This window comes from Citrus clementina, unplaced genomic scaffold, assembly GCF_000493195.1.
Source record: "Citrus clementina cultivar Clemenules unplaced genomic scaffold, Citrus_clementina_v1.0 scaffold_3, whole genome shotgun sequence".
NCBI lineage: Eukaryota > Viridiplantae > Streptophyta > Magnoliopsida > Sapindales > Rutaceae > Citrus > Citrus x clementina.
The window spans coordinates 29,519,556-29,532,649 of NW_006262339.1; the positions used below are offsets into that span (position 1 = coordinate 29,519,556).

Below are 13,094 nucleotides of genomic sequence, written 5' to 3' on the forward strand. Positions count from 1 at the left end.
AGTAAAATGATATTTACAGGTAGTTGCGACTGTGGCTCACATCTTCCTCTGGTTTTACGTCCAGAAATGGATTGAACGCCCTCTATGGGTCGAGGATGGGCTTCCCATCCAGTTTTCTTATAAACTGGCAAATAGGGTCGTTTATAGTCAGATTTCCGAGACTATATCGTGCATGCTCTTTCTGGAATAATGGTCATAACTGGAGAATCGCTCCTTGCACATATCCACTGGTATGCGTTTCAAGAGACAAAAGGATATCATCTAATGACTCCTTATTCAAGCCATCCCTAATGAATTGAATCTTATCTTCTCTGTTATCAGACATCATTCCTAAAGAACATGGTTTTTTATCGCAACTCATTCTGGCACACTTATGACAAGCAACAAAATTTTTTTGAACTCGTCGTTTTCTTGCATAATTTCCTTTACCACAACCAGGCATGTATGCAATAAATTTTGGAGGTAACTCACTTGCCAGTCGTACTTTAGCCTCGATTAACCAATGGATGTCAGCAGGTATATGATTCCTCATTAGCAATCGCATGTGTTCGGACCGGGCTTTATAGATTGTAAGGAGGGCATTCTGAGGAAGTGAAGGGAATCGCTTGTGAAGCTTCGCTAGAATCTGATTTCTGTCCATACCTTCGCCTCAGAATATCAGTTATTATGGGAAAATTGAAGTAACCCACTTGATTGTCACGGAGTACCGTTATCCGCCACTTCACTGGGGTAACAAACTAAAGCACACAAATAGAAAAACAAATTAAAACACACAAAGAAAATTAAAATCATCCTCTTATTGAATTTACCTCAAGCTCCAACTGGATGTCGTAAACACTTCTCTCAATGTCTCTGAGTTGGCTTTCTAAACCCTCAACATAGGATACTAACTCTGGTGGTTGCAGAGCCCAAATACGATGTGTCTTACAAAATCGAATCTGCCTTTTGAGATGAGAGTTTACACGTTGAAGTGGTTTAAGAATGTTCAGGAGGAACGGTTTAAGTATGGTACTCATGATTAACAATGATAAGAAAAAAAAAACTTAATGGTTAAACAAACACACTTACGCAAAAATAATTTCAATTAGCAAAAGAATAATAAAAAGAAAAAAAAGAAAAAAAATCAAATCATCGAAAAAAAAAATTAATTCAAATCTAGTGGGTCACTCAAATTTATTTCGGTGTCCTCTCCATGTGGTTGGTATTCTAAATATGGTTTTAATCTTTGACCGTTAACTTTAAACGTGGCACCGTTCTTTAGGTCTTTAATTTCAATTGCCCCATGTGGAAAAACAGTATGAACAATAAAAGGGCCAAACCATCGAGAGCGTAACTTACCTAGGAATAGGTGCAAGTGAGAATTGAATAAAAGCACTTTCTAACCTGGAGTGAAAGATTTTCTCATAATTTGCTTGTCATGGAAGACTTTCATTCGTTGCTTGTAAATCTTGGCATTTTCGTATGCATCATTGCGAATTTCTTCAAGTTCTCCCAGCTGTAATCTTCTTTCTAAGCTGGCTTGCTGCATGTCAAAGTTGAATTTCTTGATAGCCCAATATGCACGATGCTCAAGTTCCACAGGTAGGTGGCAAGCTTTTCCATACACTAGCCTATAGGGTGACATCTCAATCGGGGTCTTGAAAGCCGTTCTATATGCCCATAATGCATCATCAAGTCTTAATAACCAATCTTTTCTGTCGAGCTTCACCGTCTTTTCTAATATGTGCTTTATTTCCCGATTGGAGATCTCAACTTGGCCACTGGTTTGCGGATAAGATGGGGTCGCCACTTTGTGAGTGATTGAATACTTTGTCAAAAGTGCCTTGAATGCTTTATTACAAAAGTGGGCACCACCATCACTGATTATTGCTCGAGGGAATCCAAAGCATGAAACAATGTTGCTTTTCAAAAATCCTATCACCACCTTATGATCATTGGTTCTACATGGAATTGCTTCTACCCATTTCGATACGTAGTCAACAGCAACCAATATGTATTGATGGCCAAAAGAAGGGGGAAAGGGTCCCATGAAGTCGATACCCCATACATAAAAAATCTCAACCACTAAAATTGAATTTAATAGCATCATATTCCTTCGTGTAATGCTCCCCATTCGTTGACACCTATCACATGAAGAACAAAAGGTGTAAGCATCTCGAAATATAGTTGGCCAATAAAAACCACATTGTAAAACTTTAGTAGCTGTTTTCTTAGCACTGAAATGGCCTCCACAAGCTTGTTCATGGCAGAATGAAAGGATATTTTTAATTTCATTTTCTGGGACACATCGTCTAACAATTTGATCTGCACAATACTTGAACAAATACGGGTCATCTCAAAAGAAATCTTTATTTCTGCAAAGAATTTAGCCTTGCTTGCTTGGTCCAATGCTCTGGAAGTTGACCTGTAATAAGATAATTAACTATATCATCATACCAAGGTAATACTTCCACACTCATTAATTGTTCATCTGGAAATGACTCATTCAATGTTAAATGTTTAGAAATTGTGTCAAAATGAAGATGAGAGAGATGATCTGCCACAACATTTTTTGTGCCTTTCTTATTTTTAAATTCCAAGTCGAATTCCTGCAAAAGTAACACCCAACGAATTAGTTTAGCTTTTGCATCTTTCTTTGTGAGAAGATATTTAAAAGCAGCATGATATGTGAATATAATTATTTTAGAACCAATGAGATAAGATCGAAATTTTTCTAATGCAAATACTACTGCTAGCATTTCTTTTTCAGTAGTTGAATAGTTCAATTGTGTATCATTCAATATCATACTAGCATAGTAAATAACATGGGAAATTCGATCAACTCTTTGTCCTAATACTGCTCCTACTGCATAATCAGATGCATCACACATGAGTTCAAATGGTAAGCTTCAGTTTGGGGCCTGAATGATGGGTGATGATGTCAACAATTACTTTAATTTTTCAAAAGCCATAAGACATGAATCATTAAAGATAAAAGGTATATTCTTAGCAAGTAAATTGCATAAAGGTCTAGAAACTTTGCTAAAATCTTTAATGAAACGCCTATAGAAACCAGCATGCCCAAGGAAAGATCTTACTTCTCTGGCTGTTTTGGGTGGAGGAAGATTAGAAATGAGATCCACATTGGCTTTGTCAAACTCAATACCTTTGCTCGAAATGATGTGATCGAGAACAATACCTTGTTTTACCATAAAATGGCACTTCTCCCAATTTAAGACTAAGTTCTTCTCGATGCATCTTTACAGAACTAGTGTTAGATGATGTAAGCATTGATCAAACGAGTCACCAAAAATGGAAAAGTCATCCATAAAGACTTCAAGGAATCGTTCAACCATATCTGAAAAAATGCTTAACATGCATTGTTGAAATGTAGCAGGTGCATTACATAATCCAAATGGCATCCTCATATATGCAAAAGTACCAAAAGAGCAAGTGAAAGTGGTTTTCTCTTGATCTTTTAGTGCTATGGGAATCTGATTATATCTTGAGTAACCATCTAGAAAGTAATAAAATTCATGGCCTACTAATCTATCAAGCATTTGATCAATAAATGGTAAAGGAAAATGGTCTTTACGTGTGACAGAATTCAACTTTCTATAATCAATGCATACACGCCATCTTGTAGTTACTCTAGTTGGTAGCAATTCATTAATAGCATTGGTAACTATTGTGACTCCTGACTTTTTAGGGACAACTTGTACAGGACTGATCCATTAACCATCAGAAATTGGGTAAATGATACATGCGTCTAATAGCTTAAGGACTTCAGTTCTAACAATTTCTTTCATATTATGATTTAACTGACGTTTCATTTCCCTAGTAGATTTAGTATTTTCATTGAGGTGAATGTAATGCATGTAGTCTACTGGGTTTATACTTTTGATGTCTGCTATGGTCCATCATAATGCTCTTTTGTGCTCTTTTAAAACATCCAACAACTTACCTTTTTGTTCGTCATTTAGGGATGATGAGATGATTACTGGAAGAGTACTTTCTTCTCCTAAAAATGCATATTCCAAAGTGTTGGGTAATGGTTTGAGCTCGAGTTTCGTTGGTGATTCTGATGATGGGATGAGTTTCTTTTCTAACGGTGCTAGTTGTTCAACTCTTGACTTCCATTTATTAGTGTCCATGAATGGTGCTGAGTCAAGTAGGGTGTTGACCTCATCGACCGATCTGTCAATATCAAAATCCAAACCAAAGTGAGTTAAACATGTTTGTAAAGGATCATCACTAAGGTTTGAAAGAAAAGTATTATCAACTATTGTTTCTATTAAATCTACATCAATAATTCTATCATCTGCATTGTGAGGTTGTTTGGCAATGTTGAAGATGTTCAGCTCCATAGTCATGTTACCGAAGGACAACTGCATATTTTCAGTCCGGTATTGAATGTGAGCATCAACAGTTGCCAAGAAAGGTCGGCCTAGAATAATGGGGATATGTTTCCTTGAATCCTGTATTGGTTGAATGTCAATTACAATGAAATTAATAGGAAAATAAAACTTATCTACCTGGATAAGCACGTCCTCCACAATACCACGAGGTATTTTCGTGGACCGATCTATAAACTGTAACACCACTGGAGTTGGGTGTAATTCTCCAAGTCCAAGTTTCAAAAATACTGAGTAAGGCAACAGATTTACAGTAGCTCTTAAATCCAACAAAGTATTCTCAATTGTGTAGTTCCCTAAGCTACATGAGATAGTGGGGGAGCCTGGGTCTTTGCATTTTAGAGGAATTTTATGTTGAAGAATAGAACTAACGTTTTCTGTTAAAAATACCTTATTTTGAACATGAATGTTTCTCTTTTTAGTACAAAGGTCTTTAAGAAACTTGGCATAAGATGGAACTTTCTTTATAGCATCAAGTAAATGGATGTTAATATTTACCCGTTTGAAGATTTCAAGAATCTCACCTGTGGATTTTCCCTTATTTCTTTTAGCTAACCTCTGAGGAAATGGAGCTTTGGGAACATATTCTCGTGGGTTGGTTTCTTCTTTCTCCTCCGGTGATGAGTCCTCGGTATTTACAGGTACAATTTGATTTTCTTTTATCAACGACATCTCCACTTTGTTGTCGACTTCTTTTCCTTTTCGCAAGGTCGTGACTGCTTTGACCTCTACATGCTGTTGTGGTGAACTGGTACTTGCTTCATATACTCCTTTAGGATTAGGCACTGGTTGACTTGGAAATTTACCTTTCTCAACTGTCATTGCCAAGGTCTGAACTAAAGAAGTAAGTTGTCCCAACATCTTCTCGAGGCTTGAAACTGATTGGGCTTGTGAGTTGAAGCCTGCTCTCAACTCATTTCGTAGTCCATCAATGGTGTGGTTCTGTTACTCAATCGTGGAGTGAGTAACATTCTTGAAATTCTGGAATGCACCCTCTCATGGTCTGAGTTGAGAGTAGTTCTGGTTTTGATTGTATGGTTTAAATAGTGGCTGAGAGGCTTAAGGATTTTGTGGAATTGGTGGAGCTGGAGCTGCTGGTCCATTCTGTTGGAATCCTTGAGACCATGAAAATTTGGGTGGTCTCTCCATCCAGGGTTATATGTGTTGGAGTATGGGTTGTAATTCAATGGTTTTCTCATTACACCTATGGCATTGGCTTGATCTGAGTATGAGTCATGGTCATATGGCTCTATTGATTTAGCAGTCGATAACGATGCTATTTATCGAGAGAGACCTTCAATTATCGATTTAACTTCTTTAATTTCTGAACTTGACTCGCCAATGTGAACCTCATTTACTCCCTCAATTCTTTTAGTGTTCCTAAGCGACCGACTCCGTTGTTGGGAATTATCCGTTTGTCGCTGGAAAAATTCCCAAATCTCTGATGCACTTTTTGACATTAGCTCTCCTCCATTTGTTGCCATTAGTCATTCTTACACATTCGGCAATAATCCCTCCAAAAAGTATTGGCATTGGTGCCATTTCTCGTGCCCATGATGTGGACACTTCAAGAGTAGCCCATTGAATCGCTCCCATATTTCGAAAAACTGTTCGTCTTCTCTCTGTGTAAACTCTGAAATTTTCCTGCGAATAGCATTGGTTTTATGCACTGGGAAATATTTATTCAAAAATTTTGTAACCATTTGTTCCCATGATGTAATGCTATTAGCAGGCAATGTATTGAGCCATGAACGAGCTCTATCTTTTAAAGAAAATGGGAATAGTCTAAATTTAATACCATCATCTGAAAAATTCTCATATCTAAATGTTTGACAAACAGCATGAAAATCATTCAAATGATTATATGGGTCCTCATTTTCTAGGCCATAGAATGTTGGGAGACAATTTAGCACACTAGGTTTTAGTTCAAAACTTCTAGCAGCTACATTTGGGTATCTTATGCATGATTGCTCAAATTAGCTAAGGAACTAAAATAGTTCTTAAAAGGCCTCTCCTGTGGTGCTTGTTGTTGCAAATTCATTTTATTTTTAGTGTGTTTGTGTGTGCGCAATGTTTTTTCTAGTTCAAGGTCTATAGGTTTAAGATTATGTAATAATGACCTACGGCCATGCATGCAAGGAATACAAAATAAATGGGAACAAAACAAATAAAAATAAAGAAGAAGGAAGAATTACGGTACTAACCTTATCACGCTGTTATAACCTTTCTATAAAAAAAACACACTTAAAAAAATATGTGAAATAAATTAACTAAAAATAAATTAATAAGATAAACAAAAAATAATTACAAAGAAAAATAAATTGAAAATTAAATTACATAATTTTTAAGAAGAGAAAAAAAAAAGAAATTATTACCTCTAAATATATATTCACTTTTTTTTAATAAAAAAAATACAAGAAAACAAATAAAAGAAATTATTCACAAAAATTAATTTTACGAATTAAAATAACTTACCTCCCCGGCAACGGCGCCAAAAACTTGTTGTGTAAATTTTATTGAATTCGCAAGTGCACGAATCTATTGTAGTATAGATCAATGGTGACAAGTGTCGATCCTACGAGGAGGTAGATTTTAATTGTGTGTAGAATTAATTTCTAAATGGGTGGTTGGATTTGTGGTGAAAATGATTTGGATTATCCTAAAATTGGAATTAAAATGGCGAAAATAATTTGAAGAGAATTCTATTGAAATGACGTACTTCGGTATCTGGATTCGTATCAACAGGTACCATGGGCTAAATATTCCTTATTAATGCCAATTAAATCATGAGAGGGGAATCCACACATCATGAACCATACTCTAATCAATATGGTGCTAAGGGCTTATCGTGCCAAATAATAATAACCTTGTATTAGGGAGCCGGTGAAACCAAGGCGGTACTAAACAAGATTATTATTATTTGTCGATGAGAAGTCAAAACATCCACAAAAACTAGAGGGGAAGAGAAAACAAATTTACCAAATAAAGCCCATGACACATGTTGATACTTCACCTTCAACCCAAGTTTAAAAGAAAATTAGCTACTCATAATTGAATAAGGGGTAAAATAGAAATTTATTAAAATACGTAGAAAATACAAGATGGAGAAGGAATTACAGAAAATGGATCCCAAAAATGGATTCAGAGCCATCAAATTAGGGGGGGAGGCCCCCTTTTTATAGATACATTGAGTAAATCTTGGCCATTGGATTAAAAATAGTTTGGACGCTCAGTATTGCGCCACGTCATCAGTCAACAGTACGCGGTTTGACCATACGGGTGAACAGTAACACGGTTTGACCCGGGTTGAACAGTGATGCGGTTTGGTTGAAAATAATCCTATGTAATGCATGTACCGTACGCGAGATTTTTGGTCCACTGATATGCTGCCACGTCATTGATCAACAGTGCATAAGAATTTTAGTCCAACAAGATCGTGACACCTCATCAGTCAATGCCACATCATCGGTCAATGCCACGTCATCGATCCGTCTATGTGAACAGTAACGTAGACAGTACCGTACATGTGAACAGTGCCATTTTTCCTTTTATACTCCTCCTAAGGTTTTCGACCGTCCTGAGTTCAAAAGTGATGTTCGTTTTGCCGTCTGATCTCTCGTTCATTGTAAAATGACTATAATGCCCCTAAAATACATAAAATACTTAATTATAATACAACACATATAATTAAATGACAAGAAGTTTAAATACATAAAAGTAAGGGTGTTAGTAAAACTTGAATTGTAAAATGACGATTTTCTCCTTTATAAATATACATTTTCTAACACTCAACAGCTACTGGTGTTGCAATTTCTTTTTCAGCATGTATTGGTTGAGTTCCTTCCATAGTTGTTGCAGCTTAGTCTCTGTCACAAGTGTCTTGATGGTTGGGTTATTGTAACTTACTTCCATCTTGAGGTGGTTTTTGTGAGGAATTAAGTTCCAGCACCTTTTTAGTCACATCAACAGGGATATCAACATTTTTTCCAGATCTGAAGTTAATTACTTTACAGTGTATTTTGCCCTCTCTTCTAGGATCTTTGTGTTGCTAGGTAAGCTTCCTTGATTTCTGCTACTCATTGCTGTGGCAAGTTGTCCCATTTAGTTCTCCAGGTTCCTCAAGGATACAGTTTGACTCTGCACAATTGCTTCATTCTTTGCAATGTATTCCTTAATCAGTGCTTCCAGTGAAGTGATTGGATCCTGATTGGTATGTTTTTGCCCTTGACTCTGCTGATGAAAACCAGTAGTTGAATGTTCCTATTTTGTCCATTCAATGCTGGAGCATTTCGATTCTGACTGCTCCATGAAAAAATTAGGTGTTGCTTCTATCTAGGGCTATAAGTATTTGAATATGGGTTGTTTTGAAACTGTCGATTGAAATTACCCACATAGTTTAATGATGCTGGATTTATAAGACAATTATCAAAGTCATATTCTTCACCACAGTATATGCAAGAAAGTTCAGCAACTTGCTTTACTGCTGCTAGAGCAGATGTCATAGCTTTTACCATGTTAGTCAATGAGGTTACTTGTGCTGATAAAGCAGTAATCACATCTATGTTATGTACCCCTGCTGCTCCTCTTGCTACTGGTTGCCTTGTTAATGGCCACTGATAATTATTGTTGGCCATTCTCTCCAGAATTTCATAAGCTTCAGTGTAAGATTTGGATAACAAAGCTCCATTTGCAGAAGCATCCACCATCAATCTTGTACTAGGATTCAACCTATTATAGAAAGTTTTCAATTGTATGCAGCAAGGAATGCCATGATGAGGACACCTTCTGAGTAGTTCTTTGAATCTTTCCCAAGCCTCATACAAACTCTCATCTTTAAGTTGATGGAAAGAAGTAATCTCATTCCGTAATTTTCCATTTTTTGTCGATGAAAAATATTTCATTAAGAATTTATCAGCCAACTCATTCCATGCAATGATGGAATCAGATGGTAACGAATTTAACCATGCTCTTCCTCGATCTCTTAAGGAGTAAGGAAAAACCCTCATTCTTAAAGCATCTTGGGTTGCGCCAGCAATTTTGAAAGCATCACTCACTTCCAAGAACAACTTAAGACAGAGGTGAGGATCTTCATTTGGCAATCCATTGAATTGACCTACTGTCTGCAACATCTGAAACATTACTGGCTTCAATTCAAAGTTTGCGGCTTCTACTTTAGGTCTGATTATTCCAGGGTGTACAACTTGAGGAGTTAACATAGCATAATCTCTAATAGCTCTATCCCTGTCATCGGCCATGAAAATAATGTTGTTGTTGTCTGGTTGTCTTTGGTTAGCATGTTCATTATGCTCTTCTTGAATGTTGACTGGTTGTAAGGGCCTGTGAGGGTCCAAATTTCCCACATCCTGCAAGTTATCCATGCCTGAAATAGTTTTTGAATTCCTTTGTTCTCTTCGCAGTCTCCTAACAGTCCTTTCAATCTCAAGATCAAATTGGAATACAACAGATCTGTCTTTGCGCATGCAAGTGTTGATCTGCCAATAAATAGAATAAATCAAATCAAATCGGCACTATCAAGATTTACTTTACACTTCAAAAAGAAACAATCAATTCCCAGCAACGACGCCAAAAAACTTGTTGGTAAATTTTTATAATCAAATACTATTGATGACAATGTGCAAGTGTACATAACAAGTAATAAAGTGATGAATATTCAAGATCGTCTCCACAGGGATTGATGTCACTAAAAGTACTAATAGTACAATCTAACTTAAGTCTGAAGTTAACAAATGTAAAGTAGGTTTTATCGAAATTCATAATTGTGAAAGAATTAAATAAAACAATGCAGTAATGAAATAAACTAAATTAAATGTGTCTAAAATTCAATTGAGAATATGGTAGTTGAATGATCAAACTCTCTTTATGGACTGACTGTTTTTCATCAAGTTAACACCAGTTGTTACAGCAATTGCTACAGTACTGGGCAGAATTAATCTGCATCCTCAGCTGTCGCGTATTGGAACTCTCACACCCTTAAGTATATTAACAAACATCAACATATTGTTCACGGGATACATTAAATCAGACAAAGAAAGAAGAAAAATATAAGTTGAGAACGGCAAAAAGTGAATCCAAATAATTCTGCGGGATTTTTCAATGCTGCTGAAGTCGTCCTCTTCAATTTTGATCTTCTTCTTCTTTTTCTCTCTAAAGTCCCTAATGATAATTTCTTCCCTGGTTTATGTGATGCGCACCTCCTTTTATAACTAAAAACTAGGGTAAACAAGGGCCTCGGGTGTGCATGAATTAAATTAGGAAACTGCAGATAACAATTCTGCAGCTAACCCGTGCTAAGTTTTCTCCCTCAGTGCTCCAGGATTGTTACAGCAATGGTTGCTCTAACAACGGCTAGAACACTACACTGTTCTCAGTTTTACTTAACTTATTTTGTGGCAATATTCCTTCCTCCTCTTGCTGGTCTAATATCTCAGCATCCCTTCATGAATTGTAAACTTCTGAAAACCTACAATTATGCACCTATTTTGAGCACAAATTACTTTAATTCAAGCAAAACTTATTAAGACTCACTAAAATGAATGTTTATGCAAAATATAACCAAAATATAATAAAAACACCTCATTTACTCTCTAAGTGATCTTGATTAAAGTCTAGAATTGCTGTAATAACTCTCATTTCATAGAGTTATCAATAATACTATAAGTTAAAATGAAAGTTTCTACAACCAACATTTTATAGTTGTTTAGATATTATGTTGAAATCTCTTTAGCAAAAACAATCACGATAGCAAATTAAATTTTTCTAGTGAAATATTTACAAAAATTTGTCACTATATTTGCTCTTTTCGGGTGATTTTGTGTATTGTATTTATATTTTCAATTGATAATACAGGTTATATGGATAAATACTACTTGTAAAAGAGTTTTCGATGCAAATTGAAAATGAAATAGTATTTTTTGGTTTAATCATTGCCTTTTTGATATGGCACACTATGTTTATAATTAAGCATACTTTGCATTCGTACTTGATATATATTTTTTGAAAAGAATTTAGATCTATTAAAATAGATGTATGCAATTTTAAAATCCTAGAGCTAATTAATTAATCAAATTAATTAATTATATTACTTAACAGAGAGAAGCTTAAGAAAATATCTTGTATAATTAACCTGATTATATTAAGCACGAAATTAGAAAACTAAATTAATTCTCTGAAAATATTATTCACAGTTACTATTTACGGAACTGTTAACTGATACTATTTATAGTTACTATTCACGATTACTGTTTATCCGCATAAAAAATATTAAATTTTCAAAACATAATAGAATTGCAAAAATTAAAGGACACGAAAATTTTTACGTGGTTCAGATTAGTCAATACTACATCCACGAGGCCATACTCAGATGAAAAGTAATTCATTAAGTTGAGATGTTACAACCAATAGATTTACTAAATGAGTGCTGATGTTTGCCTCGGGTCAAACCCCAAAAAATACAAAACGTCGTCGTTTTGTTTTTAATTTTTTTTTGCTTCTCTATTTTCTTATTTGCATCGTTTTCTTTTTTTTTTCTTTTTCGTTTCTGCCATCCTCGACCGAGATCCACAGCCCTTGAGTCGACAGCAGAACGAGATCTACTAATTAAAGCTCCATCATCTTCGTCTTAAGTTGAACTGAAGAAAGTGATTAACAAAGAACCCACCCATTTAGTGAAGAACAATACCAACAGCAGCTGAGTTTCGACTGTGAAATTTGTCCTTGAAAGCTGAGTTTCGGCTACTAAGCTGAGTTTCGACGGAACAAGACCAACAGCAGCTATAAAGTTTCGGCAGAACAAGATCAACATGTGCCTGAAAGCTTGAATTTTCGAAGCTTGAATTTCTTTTTTTTTGGGTACTGTCTTCTTTGTAGCATTTTGTTTTTAATTTTATTTTAAATTTTTCCCTGCGTTTTTACAACATTGTAACATTGTAACATTGAATTTATTTCTTCAGTTCTCATATTCTTGATTTGTCTCATTTCCGTTCTCATGTTTGTATGAAACTTTGTTTTGGGTGATATTGTCGTTATTTGACAATTACGTTAATATAATGGGTATTAAGCTGAGAATTTGTTTCTATATTGCATTTTGAATGTTGATTAATGAGCTAGGCATTTGTTTGTATATCCGAATCTTATACTGCAAAAGCTATATCATTTGACCTGTACAATTTGACAAATTATTTTCATTATATTTCAAACCTTAATTTTCATTGTCATCCTCAAGAAATCAATAAGATATATTGTATACAGCCTTGAGTTGACGGAGTCATGAATATGGAGAAGTTTCTATTACTAATACTCTTGTTAATTACCGTCTATTGGATTTGAATTATTCAACTTAACCACCTTACCATCTGCTGAGTATTTGTTTCTATGTTTTATTTTGAATGGTGAGTTGTTTCATTTTGTTTTTTAAATTTTGTGTCTAAATTTAATGAATTTGCGATAAATAACTAATAAGATATTGAATTATTTTAATTTGCAGCAGTTAATGGATAATTTCGAACAAGTGGAGGAGGTTGATAAAGTTGGGGAATTACAGGATTTACAGGGGGCTGATTTGCAAGAAAACAATGAGGAATTGGTGGTCGAAAATGTTGTTGAACCTACGGTTGGGATGTCGTTTGATAGTCTTGATGAAATGTTTGAATATTATAAAACTTATGGCCTACAAGAGGGGTT

General features: G+C 35.2%; 2 non-coding genes across 2 annotated transcripts; both read left to right on the forward strand.

Annotated features, from left to right (window-relative positions):
* The first annotated feature begins 5,942 nt into the window (after positions 1-5,942).
* Positions 5,943-6,046, forward strand: LOC112100509. Its single transcript, XR_002906877.1, has one exon. It is a non-coding gene; the product is annotated as a small nucleolar RNA R71 (small nucleolar RNA).
* A 3,112-nt stretch (positions 6,047-9,158) lies between these two features.
* On the forward strand, positions 9,159-9,266 carry LOC112100620. The gene has a single exon (XR_002906987.1). It is a non-coding gene; the product is annotated as a small nucleolar RNA R71 (small nucleolar RNA).
* Positions 9,267-13,094: the final 3,828 nt, after the last annotated feature.